Here is a 20263-nt window from a genome sequence, read left to right as displayed (position 1 = left end):
ATTGGCAAAGGCATAATAAGGTGCAGGAACATGATACAAAAGCACACAGCCGTACAAAAATACACACATACACATGCACGCACATAGCTTTATGCAAATACACATATGTACAACAAAGGCAGAAAGGTGAACCCAATCAGAAGACGCATACACACACACACATACAAAAGGCTGACAATCCTTTGGCTGGAGCTGCATGTCTTCACAGTGGCTGGCATCATGGTGGATCTGGACTCTAGCATGGCACTGGCTGGTGCAGGACGATGGCAGGCCTCAGGTTCTCTTCAGGTTTTAAGCTCTTGCTGTAGTCAGTACCTCATACACACAGAAATGCACAGGCACACAGATGCACACAAAAATTGCAATACTCACACTGGCTCTATGGTGGCTGGAGTCTTGTGGCTGGAGTCCTGTGGCAGGCTGGGATCTTGTGGCAGGCTGGGATCTTGTGGCTGGCTGGGATCTTGTGGCTGGCTGGGATCCTGTGGCTGGCTGGGCTCTTGCTGGCAGGCTTCTCCTCTCTTTGTCTTCTTGCAGGCATATGTGGGGTTGAAGGCCCAGGCCAGGTTTATATAGATTTGGGGGTGTCTGGCCAATTGGCAACAAAATTCTGCTTCTGAGCATGCTCAGTGTAAAAAAAACGTATTGCAGCGCTGTATTGCGTCGTACGACGTGTCCCGACTAGTGTTGAGCGATACCGTCCGATACTTGAAAGTATCGGTATCGGAAAGTATCGGCCGATACCGGCAAAGTATCGGATCCAATCCGATACCGATACCCGATACCAATACAAGTCAATGGGACTCAGGTATCGGACGGTATTCCTGATGGTTCCCAGGGTCTGAAGGAGAGGAAACTCTCCTTCAGGCCCTGGGAACCATATTAATGTGTAAAAGAAAGAATTAAAATAAAAAATATTGCTATACTCACCTGTCCGACGCAGCCGGGACCTCAGCGAGGGAACCGGCAGCGTTGTTTGTTTAAAATTCGCGCTTTTACTTGGTTACGTGAGGTCCCGGCTTGTGATTGGTCAGGGCGGCCATGTTGCCGGGACGCGGACCAATCACAGCAAGCCGTGACGAAATTACGTCACGGCTTGCTGTGATTGGTCCGCGTCCCGGCAACATGGCCGCCATTAACCAATCACAAGCCGTGACGTCACGGGAGGCTGGACATGCGCGTATTTTGAAAAGCGCGCGTGTCCAGCCTCCAGTGACGTCCCGGCTTATGGTTGGTCACGGCGCCATGTTGCCGGGACGCGGACCAATCACAGCAAGCCGTGACGAAATTACGTCACGGCTTGCTGTGATTGGTCCGCGTCCCGGCAACATGGCCGCCATTAACCAATCACAAGCCGTGACGTCACGGGAGGCTGGACACGCGCGCTTTTCAAAATACGCGCATGTCCAGCCTCCCGTGACGTCCCGGCTTGTGATTGGTTAATGGCGGCCATGTTGCCGGGACGTCACTGGAGGCTGGACACGCGCGCTTTTCAAAATACGCGCATGTCCAGCCTCCCGTGACGTCACGGCTTGTGATTGGTTAATGGCGGCCATGTTGCCGGGACGCGGACCAATCACAGCAAGCCGTGACGTAATTTCGTCACGGCTTGCTGTGATTGGTCCGCGTCCCGGCAACATGGCCGCCCTGACCAATCACAAGCCGGGACTTCACGTAACCAAGTAAAAGCGCGAAATTTAAACAAACAACGCTGCCGGTTCCCTCGCTGAGGTCCCGGCTGCGTCGGACAGGTGAGTATAGCGATATTTTTTATTTTAATTCTCTTTTTTACACATTATTACATTAATGTTGTTGCGATACCCGATACCCGATACCACAAAAGTATCGGATCTCGGTATCGGAAATTCCGATACAGCAAGTATCGGCCGATACCCGATACTTGCAGTATCGGAATGCTCAACACTAGTCCCGACGCATCCGTCGCTCATAGGCTTCCATTGCAGCCAACGACGTATGCCGCAGGATGCGTCGCGACACGTTTTTTAGGCGGAGACAAAAAACGTTACAATCAACTTTTTTTGAGACGTGTCGCCAAATTTCGACGCATCCGTCGTACGACGTACACGACGTATGCCAATCCGTCGCAATACGTCTCCAATACAAGTCTATGGGGAAAAAACGCATCCAGCAAAAACTTTTGCTGGATGCGTTTTTTCTGAAAAAAGACGTTTTGAGACGTAATGCAGTTAACGCTAGTGTGACAGTAGCCTTAACGGTACAAATATACACAGCACGTAGCTCAATGGGCTTCCCATTCCCTGACAGGAGGCAGAGATCTTGACACCTGAGAAGACTTGGTGCACAAAGCACAGAAGAAAATTGCATCACTTTTAATGAGAAGATTAATAAGTTTTACTTCCTGTAATGATAAGTAATGTGAACGTTGGCTGGTATTGGCGGGTCAATATACCTGTAATGGCTCCCGAAACCTGTATGGCCGCCTGCCCACTCCCATCTGTCAGGGCCGGAGGGCAGTGACCCCTCACACACACTGACCTACATATTGTACACCTAGAGCGAGCTAAACCTGTAAGGACACGACACATGTCCTTTCCTCAAACGTTCCCGTGTGAACAGCGGCCTTTTACTTCATCCTTTCGGTGCAGGACGAGTTAAACACCAGTCAGTAGAGCAGAGTTTTCAAGTTGCATGCCGGGACCTGTAGTCAAAGGTCACTATTAGAAAACCGCTTGAGTGTCACAGAGACTGCACTTCCCATAAGTCTCCACGAGGAAAGGCGCTGTTATTGGTCAATGAGTAATCTTACGTCTACATGCTGGGAAGTGTGGTTGCACCGTGCAAGATCTGGCTAAAAGGTGAGGCGAATGGGGTTTGCTATTCTGTATGATTTCGGAGAGCGGCTGCCGCAGGTAACAGGTCGCCGGGCAGCTGGCTCACTGTCTGTGTCTCTCCTAAGTCCCGGGCTGCAGCTAGCAGCAGCATGTGTGGTGTGTGTGAGGCTAGGGAGCGCATATGGGGACCTATGGTGAATGGGGTCTGTGCAGTGTGCAGATTCCTGGGGTCTGGGCAGTGTGTAGGGCACCACTCTATAGAGCAGCACTATATACAGCAGCTGCACCTCAGAGCACATCGCCTTAGGTCTGTGCTACACCGTGTGCCTGCCAGGAATTACTGCCTGCTGGAAGGAACCTTCTGTATGGAGACTCCTTGGAAGTCAGGGTGAAGATGGTAGTCACCCAATAATGGCCCCTTTCCCAAGTGTGGCACCCCTGATCAGTAACCCCATGATGCCCACAGATCTGCCTCTTTTCCGATACTTCTCTAATCTGTTGTGAATCACATGAATTGTCGCTGCAAATCCTAAATATTACAAGGCGTTATCCCCCAGCAAGACCCAAGGGGCCGACTTCATCAAGGAGCTTTCGTCAGAATTCGCTTATTGTGAACTTTGACGTTCTCATGCCAGTCCTGGCGCACACTGACAACGTTTAAAAAAGTGTGAAGAAATATCGATGATGGGGCATGGGCAAGTGTGGCCAACAAATTCTCCCTAATTTACACCACAAAGTCGTGTAAGGCCTCTTTCACACTTGCGTCGGTACGGGTCCGTTGCTATGCGTCGGGCCGACGCACGTTGTGAAATTTGTGCACAACGTGGGCAGCGGATGCAGTTTTTCCAAGCATCCGTTGCCCAGTCTAAAGTCCGGGGAGGAGGGGGTGGAGTTCCGGCCACGCATTCGCGGTCGAAAATGGCGGACGCGATGGACAAAAAAAAGTTCACTTGAACGTTTTTTCATGCCGACGGTCCGCCAAAACACGACGGATCCATTGCACGACGGACGCGACGTGTGGCCATCCGTCGCTAATACAAGTCTATGGGTAAAAAAAAGGCATCCTGCAGGCACATTTGCAGGATCCATTTTTTTTTCCCAAACGACGGATTGCGACGGATGCCAAACGACGCAAGTGTGAAAGAGGCCTAAGTGACAACAGAAGCCTTTGCCGGCTAACATTTCTGACGATTGTGCACGGCAATTAAAGATGCACCAAATTCATTAAAGAGAATCCATCAACAGGTTTTGGCTAACTAATCTGAGCGCAGCATAATGTAGGGGCAGAGAACCTGATGCCTGCAGAAGAGCCCCAAATGCCATGACGTGATGGAAGGTATGTCAGTTTGTGTCTCCCCGGTATGGTGCAGACTCGGCTCCTGAGCCTGCTCCAGACATCTGCACCCGACATGTAAAGTACCAGTATGTCATATCTCAGGCAGGCGTTAAGGAACAAGTAACATTTTTTTTTATTGTTTTCGTGTTGCTGTTACTGTGTAATGCTGCATCTTTTTTCTGCACAAAAATGTGTGTAAAATGCATAAAAAAACACTACTTGTGAACAAGCCCTTAGGGAACGTTCCCACGATCAGGAAGTAGCAGCGCTTTGTACACATTGTATTTTAGATTTGTCCAAAACGCTGCGCTTTAATCACGCAGGTAAATCCTGTTTTCACTGAACCGTGCGGATTTACCGCATCTAGTACATTCTATTGATGTAATTTCTGTTGTGGAGACTAGCGTCTCTGAAAGATAAGTTGACATGCTGCGGCTCGTAAACCCGTGCCGCATGTCAGTGTCCACGGATAAGCCGCAGGCCTTCATACACACGTAGTGGACATAGGATTTCTAGAAATCCCATCCACTATGCTGTAACATCTGGCCGCTGCGGGTTTAACACTGCATAAATATAATACGCAGCCATTCCTGATCGTGGGCACCTACCACCTTGGCATGCCCTATTTATTGCTCATTCCGAAGTAATACGTGAAATCACCAAAATGAAAAATAATGTTCACATGTAAAACATCCAAATTCTAGTCAAGTTTCACAGTGAAATTTTTGTTTTGTGTGGCGGCGATTCTTACACCAGAAATGTTATTCCAGTTCCTGACTTTCTCACTGCCAATGGAGGCAGACCACGCGGTCACTATGGTGCCTGTCAGTCGAGGGGTTTAACCCCTTAACGACCGCCGATACGCCTTTTAACGGCGGCCACTAAGGGTACTTAAACCACAGCGCCGTTAATTAACGGCGCTGTGGAAAAAGTGAATAGCGCCCCCCAGAGTCGGATTTTCTCTGGGGTCTCGGTTGCCGAGGGTTGCCGAGACCCCAGAGAACATGATTCGGGGGTTTTTTACCGACCCCCGAGTTGCGATCGCCGGTAATTAACCGTTTACCGGCGGTCGCAACAAAAAAAAAAAACGCGATTTGCCATTTAATTTCTCTGTCCTCCGATGTGATCGCACATCGGAGGACAGAGAAATAGGGCCCCCGATAGCCCCCCAATACTCACCTATCTCCCCCGGTGCTCCTCATGGCTCCCCATGGGCGCCGCCATCTTTTTTCCGGGAAAAAATGGCGGGCGCATGCGCAGTGCGCCCGGCACCCGGAAGATCTTTGGGGTCTCGGCTGCCGGGGGTAGCCGAGACCCCAAAGAACATGATTGGGGTCGGTTTGCACCGACCCCTGTTTTGCGATCGCCGGTAATTAACAGTTTACCGGCGACCGCAAAAAAAAAAAAGCGATCTGTAATTCTCTGTTCTCTGATGTGATCGCACATCAGAGGACAGAGAAATAGGGGGATTCGGGGACCCTATCATACTCACCCGGTGTCCCTGGGTCCTCTTCTGTCTCCTCCTGCCGGCCGGCTTTTTCCTCATGGCGGGCGCATGCGCAGTGCGCCCGCCGTCTGCCGGCCGGCAGGAGAGACGAGTTGGGGCTAAAATTAGGGTTAGGGTTAGGGCTAGGGTTAGGGTTAGGGTTGGGGCTAAATTTAGGGTTAGGGTTGGGGCTAAATTTAGGGTTAGGGTTAGGCTACTTTCACACTAGCGTTTTTTGGCTTCCGTCGCAATGCGTCGTTGGAGAAAAAACGCATCCTGCAAAAGTGCTTGCAGGATGCGTTTTTTCTCCATTGGCTTGCATTAGCGACGGATTGCCACACGTCGCATCCGTCGTGCGACGGATGCGTCGTGCTTTGGCGGACCGTCGGCACAAAAAAAGCTACATGTAACTTTTTTGTGCGACGTGTCTGCCATTTCCGACCGCGCATGCGCGGCCGGAACTCCGCCCCCGCCTCCCCGCACCTCACAATGGGGCAGCGGATGCGTTGAAAAAACAGCATCCGCTGCACCCGTTGTGCGGCGCTTACAACGCTAGCATCGGTACGTCGGCCCGACACACTGCGATGGGCCGAGTACGACGCTAGTGTGAAAGTAGCCTTAGGCTTCTTTCACACTTGCGTCGGTACGGGGCAGTCGCAATGCGTCGGCCCGACGTGCCGACGCACGTTGTGAAAATTGTGCACAACGTGGGCAGCGGATGCAGTTTTTCAACGCATCCGCTGCCCAGTCTATGTCCTGGGGAGGAGGGGGCAGAGTTACGGCCACGCATGCGCGGAAATGGCGGACGCGACGTACAAAAAAAAGGTTACATTGAACTTTTTTTGTGACGACAGGGCTAAAGTTATGGTTAGGGTTGGGGCTAAAGTTAGGGTTAGGGTTGGGGCTAAAGTTAGGGTTAGAGTTGGGATTAGGGTTAGGGTTTGGATTAGGGTTGGGATTAGGGTTACGTTTGGGATTAGGGTTACGTTTGGGATTAGGGTTGGGATTAGGGTTAGGGTTGGGATTAGGGTTAGGGGTGTGTTGGATTTAGGGTTTTGATTAGGGTGATGGTTAGGGTTGAGATTAGGGCTGTTTTGGGGTTAGGGTTGTGATTATCGTTAGGGTTGTGATTAGGATTATGGATCAGGTTGAGATTAGGGTTAGGGGTGTGTTGGAGTTAGGGTTGGAGTTATAATTTGGGGGTTTCCACTGTTTAGGTACATCAGGGGGTCTCCAAACACGACAGCCAATTTTGCGCTAAAAAAGTCAAATGGTGCTCCCTCCCTTCTGAGCTTTGCCGTGCGCCCAAACAGTGGTTTACCCCCACATATGGGGCATCAGCGTACTCGGAATAAATTGGACAACAACTTTTGGGGTCCAATTTCTCCTGTTACCCTTGTGAAAATAAAAACTTGGGGGCTAAAAATCTTTTTTGTGGGAAAAAAAAATATTTTATTTTCGCTACTCTGCATTATAAACTTCTGTGAAGCACTTGAGCATTCAAAGTTCTCACCACATATCTAGATAAGTTCCTTAGGGGGTCTAGTTTCCAAAATGTGGTCACTTGTGGGGGGTTTCTACTGTTTAGGTACATCAGGGGCTCTGCAAACACAACATAACACCCACAGACAATTCTATCAAAGTCTGAATTCCAAAATGGCGCTCCTTCTCTTCCAAGCTCTGCCATGTGCCAAAACAGTGGTTTACCCCTACATATGGGGTACCAGCATACTCAGGACAAATTGGAGAACACATATTGACATCCAATTTCTCTTGTTACCCTTGTGAATAAAAACTTGGGGGCTAAAAAATCTTTTTTGTGGAAAAAAAAAATATTTTCTATTTTCACTACTCTGCATTATAAACTTCTGTGAAGCACTTGGGCATTCAAAGTTCTCACCACATATCTAGATAAGTTCCTTGGGGGGTCTAGTTTTCAAAATGGGGTCACTTGTGGGGGGTTTCTACTGTTTAGGTACATCAGTGGCTCTGCAAACGCAACATAACGCCCGCAGACCATTCTATCAAAGCCTGCATTTCAAAATGGCGCTCCTTCCCTTCCGAGCTCTGCCGTGCGCCCAAACAGTGGTTTACCCCCACATATTGTGTACCAGCATACTCAGGACAAATTGGACAACAACTTTTGGGGTCCAATTTCTCTTGTTACCCTTGTGAAAATAAAAACTTGGGGGCTAAAAAATCTTTATTGTTAAAAAAAATATATTTTTTATTTTTACTACTCTGCATTATAAACTTCTGTGATGCACTTGGGCATTCAAAGTTCTCACTACACATCTAGATAAATTCCATGGGGGGTCTAGTTTCCAAAATGGGGTCACTTTTGGGGGGTTTCTACTGTTTAGGCACATCAGGGGCTCTCCAAACGCGACATGGCGTCCGATCTCAATTCCAGTCAATTTTGCATTGAAATGTCAAATGGCGCTCCTTTGCTTCCGAGCTCAGCCATGCGCCCAAACAGTGGTTTACCCCCACATATGGGGTGTCGGCGTACTCAAGACAAATTGTACAACAACTCCTGGGGTCCATTTTCTCCTGTTACCCTTGGTAAAATAAAAATTTGGAGGCAAAAAATCATTTTTGTAGAAAAAATGCGATTTTTATTTTTTATTTTCACGGCTCTACGTTATAAACTACTGTGAAGCACCTGGGGGTTTAAAGTGCTCACCACACATCTAGATAAGTTCCTTAAGGGGTCTAGTTTCCAAAATGTTGTCATTTGTGGGGGGTCTCCACTGTTTAGGCACATCAGGGGCTCTCCAAACGCGACATGGCATCCGATCTCAATTCCAGCCAATTCTGCATTAAAAAAGTCAAACGGTGCTCCTTCACTTCCAAGCTCTGCGGTGCGCCCAAACAGTGGTTTACCTCCACATATGGGGTATCGGCGTACTCAGGAAAAATTGCACAACAAAATTTGTGGTTAAATTTCTGTTTTTACACTTGAGAAAATTAAAAAAAATGGTTCTGAAGTAAAATGTTTGCAAAAAAAAGTTAAATGTTCATTTTTTTCTTCCACACTGTTTCAGTTCCTGTGAAGTACGTAAAGGGTTAATAAACTTCTTGAATGTGGTTTTGAGCAGCTTGAGGGGTGCAGTTTTTAGAATGGTGTCACACTTGGTTATTTTCTATCATATAGACCCCTCAAAATGACTTCAAAGGTGATGTGGTCCCTAAAAAAAACATGGTGTTGTAAAAATGAGAAATTGCTGGTCAACTTTTAACCCTTATAACTCCCTAACAAAAAAAAAAATTGTTTCCAAAATTGTGCTGATGTAAAGTAGACATGTGGGAAATGTTATTTATGAACTATTTTTTGTGACATATCTCTCTGATTTAAGGGCATTAAAATACAAAGTTTGAAAATTGCAAAATTTAAAAATTTTTCGCCATATTTCCATTTTTTTCATAAATAATCGCAAGTAAAATCGAAGAAATGTTACCACTAACTTGAAGTACAATATGTCACGAAAAAACAGTCTCAGAATCAGCGGGATCCGATAAAGCGTTCCAGAGTTATAACCTCTTAAAGTGACACTGGTCAGAATTGTAAAAATTGGCTCGGTCATTAAGTACCAAATTGGCTCTGTCACTAAGGGGTTAAGTGTCAGTGCATCATACTTTCTACTGTTTCAGCATCCTGGATGCAGATACGGTTAGAAACAATGATGGGAGAGGGAGTGTCAGCTGATTCTCCCTCTTCCATCATTTCCCACCTGTGTCTGAGCTCTGTGACGTCTCGGCACAGAGGGCGCGATAGCGTCACTACAGCGCATGCTCTGTACAGAGGGTCAGAAGACGCTGAGGAGACCAGAGCAGTGGGGGAACAGGGAGTGGTGAGTATTTGATTATATATATATATATATATATATATATATATATATATATATATATATATATATATATATATATATATATATATATATATATATTCATTATACTGTATGGAGAGCTATATGGGGCCCATTATACTGTATGGAGAACTGTATGGGGCCCATTATACTGTATGGCGCACTACATAGGAGAAAAATGGCTTTGTAAGGGCTGCAAAGTTGTGAGATATGTTCTTTACCGTCTCTGAATATTAAGGTTTTTTTTTAGGGAGGCAGTGCCAAAGCAGAACTTCTGCTATGGGGCTCCATGGTTTCTATGTATGTCCCATCTGTCTCAATCCCATTATTGCGTGTTGCTTATTCAGTGTGGCTGAGAACCATGTATGTATTTAAAGGCAGAATTGTATAAGAGTGTGTCTACACGGGGTATTTTGACATGGATTTTTCTGTCAGTTTTGCCTCAGCAGCATCTTTTGAAGCTTGGCGGGCTCTGAAACTGGGCTCATCCAACTTCATAACAAATAGCATGCGAGAACACACTCCTCGACTAGGAAACTGGCCACTGCAAAGGCGGCTGGTAACCATGGCAGCAAGCTGTGAATGATAAAATTGTCTTTTCTTGAAAACGGAGAGGATTTTTAATACATATATTGCAAAACGTGCTTACAAACACTAGCAATTTTAGCCATTTTAAACATTGGATAACCTCTAATAAACATGGCACACTGCACTTGCGACCTTGTTTTTCACTCAGTTTGAACAAGAATCCTGGTGCTCTTTGAAAAATAACTGTCATATGGTCATATAAATGTGACCGAAATTGGAACAGAGTGCATGGACTGGTCGGGGGGTCTCCTGACCCGAGCATGCCAGCTTCATGTATTTCTGTGCAGCTGTCACTCTCGGATCAGGAGAGCTGCTGGTCAGTCTGTTCACTGCGATACTTTCACGGTTCAATTTATATGGCTATCTAACTGCACCCTTATTGATTTCAGTTGCAATGTGCTTTATTTCGTGTTTGGCATTTTACAAAGCGTTATATGATCTGTACTGTACGTAGAAAAGAACCACATGACATGTAACGTACTCTAAGTTGGAAATGCAGGAGATTTTCAGTTTGAATTTTCCCGATGGAAAACCTGGTGCGCATCATAGTACCATTGTTGTGGATTAAAATTTGAAGCATAAACTGAGAGGTGCTGCAGACTTGACATATGCTGTATACCAATGCACTGGGGGAAATCTCTGCTAAGGCCTCATTCACACGGCCTTGTTTAAACATGTATGTGAACAGATGGTGTCAACAGTGTTTTCCATCATTGTTTCATCGGCGCGTTGTCCGTGTTTCCCATCGGCGCGTTGTCCGTGTTTCCCATCGGCGCGTTGTCCGTGTTTCCCATCGGCGCGTTGTCCGTGTTTCCCATCGGCGCGTCGTCCGTGTTTCCCATCGGCGCGTCGTCCGTGTTTCCCATCGGCGCGTCGTCCGTGTTTCCCATCGGCGCGTCGTCCATGTGTCTATTTCCCATCAGTGTGTCATTCATGTTCTTGATGGATGGATGGATAGAGAAATTACAAAGCTTCTCCTATACTTTGCAATGTTAACCACAGGCAGCACATGGATCATCTGTGTGCTGTATGTGGTTTTTCATGGACCCATAGACTTGTATTGGCCCTTGTCATCCATGCTGCTAGAAAAAAGCAAATATGTCTCCATGTTTTTTGCATGGACACGCGGTCTGTGAAAAAACACGGACATGTGAATAGAGTATAATGGGTTCATGTGGTATCCAAGAAAAATTGGATACAACACATACATGCAACACAGATGTTTGAGGCATAAAGCAGAGCGTTTCTGCAGAGAAATCCTCGCTGCTGATAATTGGATGTGGATCCGCAACTGTTGAAATCTCCCATAAAGAGTAAAAAGATCTGCAGTTTTTTTTTAATGTAGATTGAAACAGTAAGACATAATAAAACACACTGACTCAATTATTAGGGGAACAGATAGGGCAATCTGTCACAAAGACAGGGATCGTCGGACGGTGTGCTGCCTACCTGGCGCTCGAGTCCGACACATCGCTGATCGGGTGGACAGATTACTGGGAGGGGCTGGTGAGGACCCAGCGGTCATGGTGCACATTGGCACAAATGACAAAGTTAGAGGTAGGTGGAAGGTCCTTAAAGATGATTTCAGGGAATTAGGCTGCAAGCTGAAAGCAAGGACCTCCAATGTGGTATTTTCCGAAATACTGCCTGTACCACGTGCCACGCCAGAGAGGCAACGGGAGATTAGGGAGGTTAATAAGTGGCTCAAGAATTGGTGTAGGAAGGAGGGGTTTGGGTTCCTGCAGAACTGGGCCGACTTCTCAGTTGGCTACAGGCTCTACGCTAGGGACGGGCAGCACCTCAATGGGGAAGGTGCAGCTGTGCTGTGGGAGAAAATGGCTAGAAGGTTGGAGGAGTGTTTAAACTAGGGATTAGGGGGAGGGTATTCATTTTATAGGTGGGGAAGATAGTGCAGATAGAGACCTGGGCACAAATAAGGAAGTTGCAGGTGGCGGTGGCATGGGGGGTGGGGTTAGAACAGTTAGTAATTTAAGAAAGAATAGAAGTACAGAGAGGAACATCAAGTGCATGTATACTAATGCCAGAAGCCTCGCCAACAAAATGGACGAATTAGAATTAATGTTGTTGGAGCATAATTATGACATGGTGGGAATATCTGAAACATGGCTGGATGAGAGCCATGACTGGACTGTTAACTTGCAGGGCTATAGCCTTTTCAGAAATGACCGTACAGATAAGGGAGGGGTGTGTCTGTATGTAAAATCATTCTTAAAACCCATCCTGCGTGATAATATAGGTGAATCTAATGAAAATGTAGAGTCTCTGTGGGTGGAGATAAGGGGAGGGGGAAAAAATAATAAATTACTGATAGGGGTTAGTTATAAGTCCCCAAAAATAATGGAAGCAATGGAGAATATCCTCGTAAAGCAAATAGATGAAGCTGCAACTCAAGGAGAAGTCATTATTATGGGGGACTTCAACTACCCTGAAATAGATTGGGGAACAGAAACCTGCAGTTCCAGCAAAGGTAATCGGTTTTTGATAACTATGAGAGACAATTACCTTTCACAACTGGTTCAGGACCCAACAAGAAGGGGGGCACTGCTAGACCTAATATTAACCAACAGGCCAGACCGCATATCAAATATAAGGGTTGGGGGTCACTTGGGGAATAGTGATCACAAAATAATAAGTTTCCATGTATCCTTTAATAAGATGTGTAGTAGGGGGGTTACAAGGACATTAAACTTCAGGAGGGCAAATTTCCAACGGATGAGAGAGGATCTTGGTGCATATAACTAGGACGATATCCTGAGACATAAAAATACACAAAGAAAATGGGAGACGTTTATTAACATCCTGGATAGGACCTGTGCACAGTATATACCGTATGGGAATAAACATACTAGAAATAGGAGGACACCAATATGGCTAAATAGAGCTGTAAGGGCATGTGTCCACGTTCAGGATTGCATCAGGATTTTTCATCAGTATTTGTAGTCAAAACCAGGAGTGGAACAATTAGAGGAAAAGTATAACAGAAACATATGCTCCACTTTTGCATTTATCACCCACTCCTGGTTTTGGCTACAAATACTGATGAAAAATCCTGATGCAATCCTGAACGTGGACACATACCCCTGGGGGCGCAATAAGTGACACAAAGAAAGCATGTAGAGAATTAAAGGAAGTAGGTCGTGATGAGGCATTAAATAAATTCTGTAAAAAGCAAATCAAGGCAGCAAAAATTGAGACAGAGAGACTCATTGCCAGAGAGAGTAACAATAATCCCAAAATATTCTTTAACTACGTAAATGGTAAGAAACTAAAAAATAGAATTATTCTTACCGTTAATTCGGTTTCTAGGAACCTTCCACGACAGCGGTACTGGAGGATGTCTCCCCGCCCTAATGGGGGACAGGAAACACAAAAGAGGTTAAATACCCTCCCCTTCCTGCCACCTCCAGTGTTTTTTCTGGACACAGTAGCATGTATAATTACCACTCAAGTGCAGGAACTCAACGATAGAATCATAGAAATAGGGAGGGAAATTAATGCTGTCGTGGAAGGTTCCTAGAAACCGAATTAACGGTAAGAATAATTCTATTTTCTCCAGTCACCTTCCACGACAGCGGTACTGGAGTAGTACCAACAAAAAATTTCTTAGGGGGGGATAACAGCCTGCAGAACTGTTCTGCCGAAAGTTAAATCCCGGTTGAAATCCAGTCTGTAATGTCTGGTAAACGTATGAACTGATGACCAGGTGGCAGCTCTGCAAATCTGCTCCGTAGAAGCGTCACCTCTCTCTGCCCATGATGTTGACACCGATCGTGTAGAGTGGGCTTTCAGTGATGGAGGAGGTGATAGATTCTGTGATGAATATGCCAGAGATATGGCCTGTTTAATCCAGTTGGCGATTGTATTCTTTGTCGCCTTTCTACCTTTGTTCTTTCCAGAGTGTTGAATGAAGAGATTTTGATCAATCCTCCAACTCTCTGTTTGTGAAAGATAATATAGGACCACTCTGCGGACATCCAGAGTGTGGAAGGACTCTTCCCTCACGTTAGAGGGATCTGGGCAGAATGAGGGCAACACTATGTCCTGACCTCTGTGAAAGTCTGATGTCACCTTAGGTAAGAAGGTAGGGTCTAGACGGAGGATAATACTATCAGATGTCACCCTCAAATAGGGTTCTTGTATGGATAGTGCATGTAATTCCCCTATTCGTCTGGCAGAAGTAATAGCCACTAAAAAAAACAGTTTTAAGGGTACGAATCCTTAAAGACGACTCTGATAAGGGTTCAAATGGATCCCGAGTTAGACTATTAAGGACCAGATTTAGATCCCAGGGGGGAGGATGGTTGTGTACTCTGGGGTGGATTCTACATGCTGACATTATGAAACGTCTGATCCACCGATGTTTGGCTAGTTCTTGATCAAAATATGAGCTGAGAGCTGAAATTTGTACCTTTAAGGTATTAGGACTAAGCCCCAAATCTAGACCCTTCTGCAAGAAGTCTAGAATCTGGGCAATATTTGGGTGAAAGGGGTCTGGAATATTAGGAAGGCACCAAGATGAAAATTTTTTCCAGACTTTGGCATAAATGGAATTAGTTATGGGTTTCCTACTGTTTTGAAGTGTGTGAATTACTTCATCTGAGAGACCCCTTGCCTTTAGTATTTCGGCTTCAGAAGCCATGCTGAAAGATTTAACCTGTGAAGGTTTGGATGTAGTAACGGTCCCTGATGAAGTAGGTTGCTCTTCTGAGGTAAACATATTGGATCTTCCTGAGCCATGTCTAACAGGGCGCTGTACCAACTCCTCCCTGGCCACATTGGTGCAATCAGGATTGCCGTAACTCGCTCTGATCGGATTTTCTGTAGAGTTTTTGATAACATTGGGATCGGAGGAAAAGCATAGACGAGGTTGAACTCCCAGGGGTGAGAGAACGCATCCATGCCCAGTGCTCTGTCTGTCGTACTTAGGGAGAAATATGCCTGTACCTTGGCATTTTGACTGTTGGCAAAAAGGTCCACTTCTGGAATCCCCCATTTGGATATTAGGGAGAGGAATACTTCCTGATTTAGACACCATTCCCCTGGATGCACATCGTTTCTGCTCAGAAAGTCTGCTTGGGTATTTGCTGACCCCTTCAGGTGGACTGCCGAAATAGAGAGGAGGTGCCTCTCTGCCCAAGAAAAAATGTTTGAAGCCAGCCACCAAGTCAGGGATGTCCTGACATGATTGGGGAGGCAGATTCTTTTGGATAAAGAGCTTTGTTGTCTGTCCCAGGATGCTAGAACATGGGTCTGGAGAACTCTCGTGTGGGCTTGGGCCCAAGGTACCATCTGGATACAAGATGTTAGAGATCCCAGAATAGACATGGAATGTCGCAGAGTAGGAGCTTTCAGTGTTCTGAATGCTGTTACCCTCTGTACCAGATCGAGTTGGCGTTCTCTGGGCAGAAAAGATCTTCTCAACTCTGAGTCCAGCAGGACTCCTAGGAACTTTTTCTTTTTGGAAGGAAGTAGATCCGATTTCTCCAGATTCGGGATCCAGCCCAAAGATTTCAGGATCTCTAGAGACTTTGTTACATCTGATTTGAGGCGAGAGATAGAAGGAGCGACAATAAGTAGATCGTCTAGATAGGGTACTACGCAAATCCCTTGAAGACGTATGAATATTATTGCCTCTGCCATGATCTTTGTGAAGACCCGGGGAGCTGAGGCGATCCCAAAGGGAAGGGAGTTGAACTGATAGTGTACTATCTGCTGATCCCGAGATATTGCAAATCTTAGGTATTTCCGGAATTCTGGATGGATTGGGACGTGATAATACGCGTCCCTCAGATCCACCGTAGCCATCACCCAGTCTTGGCCTATCAGAGGGATCGCTGTTTTGACCGACTCCATCTTGAATCTTCTGTAAGTTATTACTCGATTCAGGGGTTTTAAATTGATTATTATCCGGTACTTCCCCGAAGGTTTCTTGATTAAAAATAGGTGAGAGTAATGTCCTCTGCCTATTTCTTGCTGAGGTACTGGGGAAATTACTCCTGCCTGGAGTAACTCTCGAAGTCCGGAGAGGAATGCACTCTGAGGGCTGAGACTCTGCAATGAGGTTATCCTTATGTGATGAGGGGGAGGGCTCTCGAATTCCAGTTTTAGCCCATTCCGAATAGTGTCGAGTACCCACTGGTTCGACGAAACGGAACTCCACTGGTTGATGAAGCCCGAGAGTCGACCCCCAACGCCCTGGGCGTAGTCACTGCTTGTCAGGGGTTTGCTGGGACTGGGGAACCAGGATATTCCTACCCTTCCCCCCTTTAGGATAGCTCCAGCGTCCTGTCTTGCCCTTTCCTTTGAACTCTCTTTGGAAGGGTTGTTCCTTTGAGGGACGAAAAAAACGTTTTTTCGGATTCCTCTGTTCAGGAAGCGCTTTTTTCTTGTCAGTTGCCTTCTCTAATATATCATCCAGAGCCTGCCCGAAGAGATAGCGGCCTTGAAAAGGAATGGCACAGAGTTTCGTTTTGGACGTGATGTCACCACTCCAGGACTTCAGCCATAAAGCTCTCCTGGCTGAGTTAGAAAGAACTGCCGATTTAGAAGCCACTCCGATCTTCCGATTTCTTGGAAGATTTGTCCTTCCTAGGGGCAGAGGCCTTGTCTCCCTAAAAAAAGGAGAGAGAAGGGGACTAAATATATAGCACCCTAAGGAAACAGGGAAAGAGGGACCTGACCCACTACTCACAGTAGGAGGGAAGACGCAGGGCTCGGCAGATGCAGAGGCAGGTCTGTCACCTTCCATGGTCAGTCAGTACTGTAGTCCAGACAGATAGACAAGGGGGCCTTACCTGGAGGTGACTAACCAGGGTTAAATACCGAGGTTGCTGCGTCCAATTATGTGCTCCTCCTCCTCTCCAGGCGTAGGGGAAGAACCGCTATGCCACCATCAGCTCTGTAGGACGCGCGTGCATTCCACCGCTGGAACGCACATGCCATGAACCGGAAGTTCGGGTACTTCTGGTTCGCGCGTCCACCGTTTCCGGCCAGAGGAGAGGAAGAACGCCGGGGAGCCGCGCGGGGACCCCGGCCGCACACCACCGTTCCGCTTTACTCCAGAAGGAGCGCGGGAGGAATGGGAAAGGGGTCCCGAGTCCACACCATGTGAGGAGACGGGAGCAGCACCGCAGGGAGGAGACCGACCCAGGCTGCCCGGCTTTGTAAGTAAAACTGCGTGCTCCGATCGCTGGCCACGGCAGCACTACAGGACCTCTTCATGCCCCATAGGGGACAGGAAAAACACTGGAGGTGGCAGGAAGGGGAGGGTATTTAACCTCTTTTGTGTTTCCTGTCCCCCATTAGGGCGGGGAGACATCCTCCAGTACCACTGTCGTGGAAGGTGACTGGAGAAAATGATAGTGTTGGCCCCCTAAAAAATAGTTTGGGTGAAATGGTGGATAAGGATGAGGAAAAAGCCAATATGCTAAATGACTTTTTTTTTTATCAGTATTTACCCAAGAAAATCCCATGGCAGACAATATGATCAGTGATAACAAAAATTCCCCATTAAATGTCACCTGCTTAACCCAGCAGGAAGTACGTCGGCGTCTAAAAAATCACTAAAATTGACAAATCTCCGGGCCCGGATGGGATACACCCCCGAGTACTGCAGGAATTAAGTACAGTCATTGATAGACCATTATTTTTAATCTTTAAAGAGTCCATAATAACAGGGTCTGTACCACAGGACTGGCGTATAGCAAATGTGGTGCCAATATTCAAAAAGGGGACAAAAACTGAACTCGGAAATTATAGGCCAGTAAGCTTAACCTCTACTGTGGGTAAAATCCTGGAGGGCTTTCTAAGGGATGCTATACTGGAGTATCTGAAGAGGAATAACCTCATGACCCAGTATCAGCACGGGTTTACTAGGGACCGTTCATGTCAGACTAATTTGATCAGCTTCTATGAAGAGGTAAGTTCCGGACTGGACCAAGGGAACCCAGTGGACGTAGTGTATATGGACTTTTCAAAAGCTTTTGATACGGTGCCACACAAAAGGTTGATACATAAAATGAGAATAATGGGGATAGGGGAAAATATGTGTAAGTGGGTTGAGAGCTGGCTCAGGGATAAGAAACAAAGGGTGGTTAATGGAGCACACTCGGACTGGGTTGCGGTTAGAAGTGGGGTACCACAGGGGTCAGTATTGGGCCCTCTTCTTTTTAACATATTTATTAATGACCTTGTAGGGGGCATTCAGAGCAGAATTTCAATATTTGCAGATGACACTAAACTCTGCAGGGTAAACAATACAGGGGAGGACAATTTTATATTACAGGATGATTTATGTAAATTAGAAGCTTGGGCTGATAAATGGCAAATGAGCTTTAATGGGGATAAATGTAGGGTCATGCACTTGGGTAGAAGTAATAAGATGTATAACTATGTGCTTAATTCTAAAACTCTGGGCAAAACCGTCAATGAAAAAGACCTGGGTGTATGGGTGGATGACAAACTCATATTCAGTGGCCAGTGTCAGGCAGCTGCTACAAAGGCAAATAAAATAATGGGATGTATTAAGAGGCATAGATGCTCATGAGGAGAACATAATTTTACCTCTATACAAGTCACTAGTTCGACCACACTTAGAATACTGTGCACAGTTCCGGTGTATAAGAAAGACATAGCTGAACTAGAGGGGGTGCAGAGAAGAGCGACCAAGGTTATTAGAGGACTGGGATAGATTATTACACTTGGGGCTTTTTAGTTTGGAAAAACGAAGAGTAAGGGGTGATCTTATTTTAATGCATAAATATATGAGGGGACAGTACAAAGACCTTTCTGATGATCTTTTTAATCATAGACTTGAGACAGGGACAAAGGGGCATCCTCTACGTCTGTAGGAAAGAAGGTTTAAGCATAACAATAGACGCGGGTTCTTTACTGTAAGAGCAGTGAGACTATGGAACTCTGCCGTATGATGTTGTAATGAGTGATTCATTACTTAAAGGGACTCTGTCACCCCCTCCAGCCGTTAGAAACTAAAAGAGCCACCTTGTGCAGCAGTAATGCTGCATTCTGACAAGGTGGCTCTTTTAGTTATTGGTGCAGTCAAAGCAGAAATAAAGTGGTTTATAATTTCGCAAAAATACCTGTCTTTAGTCCTGGAGGCAGATCTTAACCCCCCTGCTGCACACGCCACACTGCCGTCAATCAAGGCTTCTTCGGCGCCGGGCGCCGCCCCCTCCACGCTGTTTTCAAATCAAATCCGGCGCCTGCGCTGTTTAGTACTGGCTGGGGCAGGCGCAGTCAGAGCTGCCCGTCTGACCTCAGATGCAGTCTCGCAGACTGCGCCTGTGCGGCCACCCAGCTTGTGAATCCCAGCCCTGCAGTGTGTTATGCATTATGCACAGTGCGGGGCTGGGATTCACAAGCTGGGTGGCCGCACAGGCGCAGTCTGCGAGACTGCATCTGAGGTCAGACGGGCAGCGCTCACTGCGCCTGCCCCAGGCAGAACAAAACAGTGCAGGCGCCGGATTTGATTTGAAAACAGCGCGGAGGGGGCGGCGCCGAAGAAGCCTTGATTGACAGCAGTGTGGCGTGTGCAGCAGGGGTGTTAAGATCTGCCTCCAGGACTAAAGACAGGTATTTTTGTGAAATTATAAAACGCTTTATTTCTGCTTTGACTGCACCAATAACTAAAAGAGCCACCTTGTCAGAATGCACCATTACTGCTGCACAAGGTGGCTCTTTTAGTTTCTAACGGTTGGAGGGGGTGACAGTGTCCCTTTAAATTTAAGAGGGGACTGGATGCCTTTCTGGAAAAGTATAATGTTACAGGGTATATACACTAGATTCTTTGATAGGGCGTTGATCCAGGGAACTAGTCTGATTGCCGTATGTGGAGTCGGGAAGGAATTTTTTTCCCCAATGTGGAGCTTACTCTTTGCCACATGGTTTTTTTTTGCCTTCCTCTGGATCAACATGTTAGGGCATGTTAGGTTAGGCTATGGGTTGAACAAGATGGACTTAAAGTCTTCCTTCAACCTTAATAACTATGTGATGTTACTATGAATGAGTGCAAGAGCTGTTTGAAGTAGATAGGCTAAAGTTTTTCGTTTTTTTTTTTTCCTTTGGCAGGAAAAATGTCAGTTTTTTTTTTTTTCCCCCCTATTTAGTAGCTTTTGGCTTCTGTTTCAAAAAC

At 46.4% G+C, this 20263-nt stretch overlaps 1 protein-coding gene across 1 annotated transcript in view; it reads left to right on the top strand.

The window, feature by feature from the left end:
• Positions 1–2749: 2749 nt before the first annotated feature.
• Positions 2750–20263, top strand: part of ZBTB8B (zinc finger and BTB domain containing 8B) — a 33930-nt gene continuing 16416 nt past the window's right edge. The window contains exon 1 of the mRNA XM_077296009.1: positions 2750–2837. The gene's annotated coding sequence lies outside the window, so the exon portion shown is untranslated. The remainder of the gene's footprint in view (positions 2838–20263) is intronic.

Source organism: Ranitomeya variabilis, chromosome 3, assembly GCF_051348905.1.
Source record: "Ranitomeya variabilis isolate aRanVar5 chromosome 3, aRanVar5.hap1, whole genome shotgun sequence".
Classification (NCBI taxonomy): Eukaryota; Metazoa; Chordata; class Amphibia; order Anura; family Dendrobatidae; genus Ranitomeya; species Ranitomeya variabilis.
The sequence above is the reverse complement of the archived record's forward strand: the minus strand, read 5'-3'. Positions and strand labels throughout refer to the sequence as shown.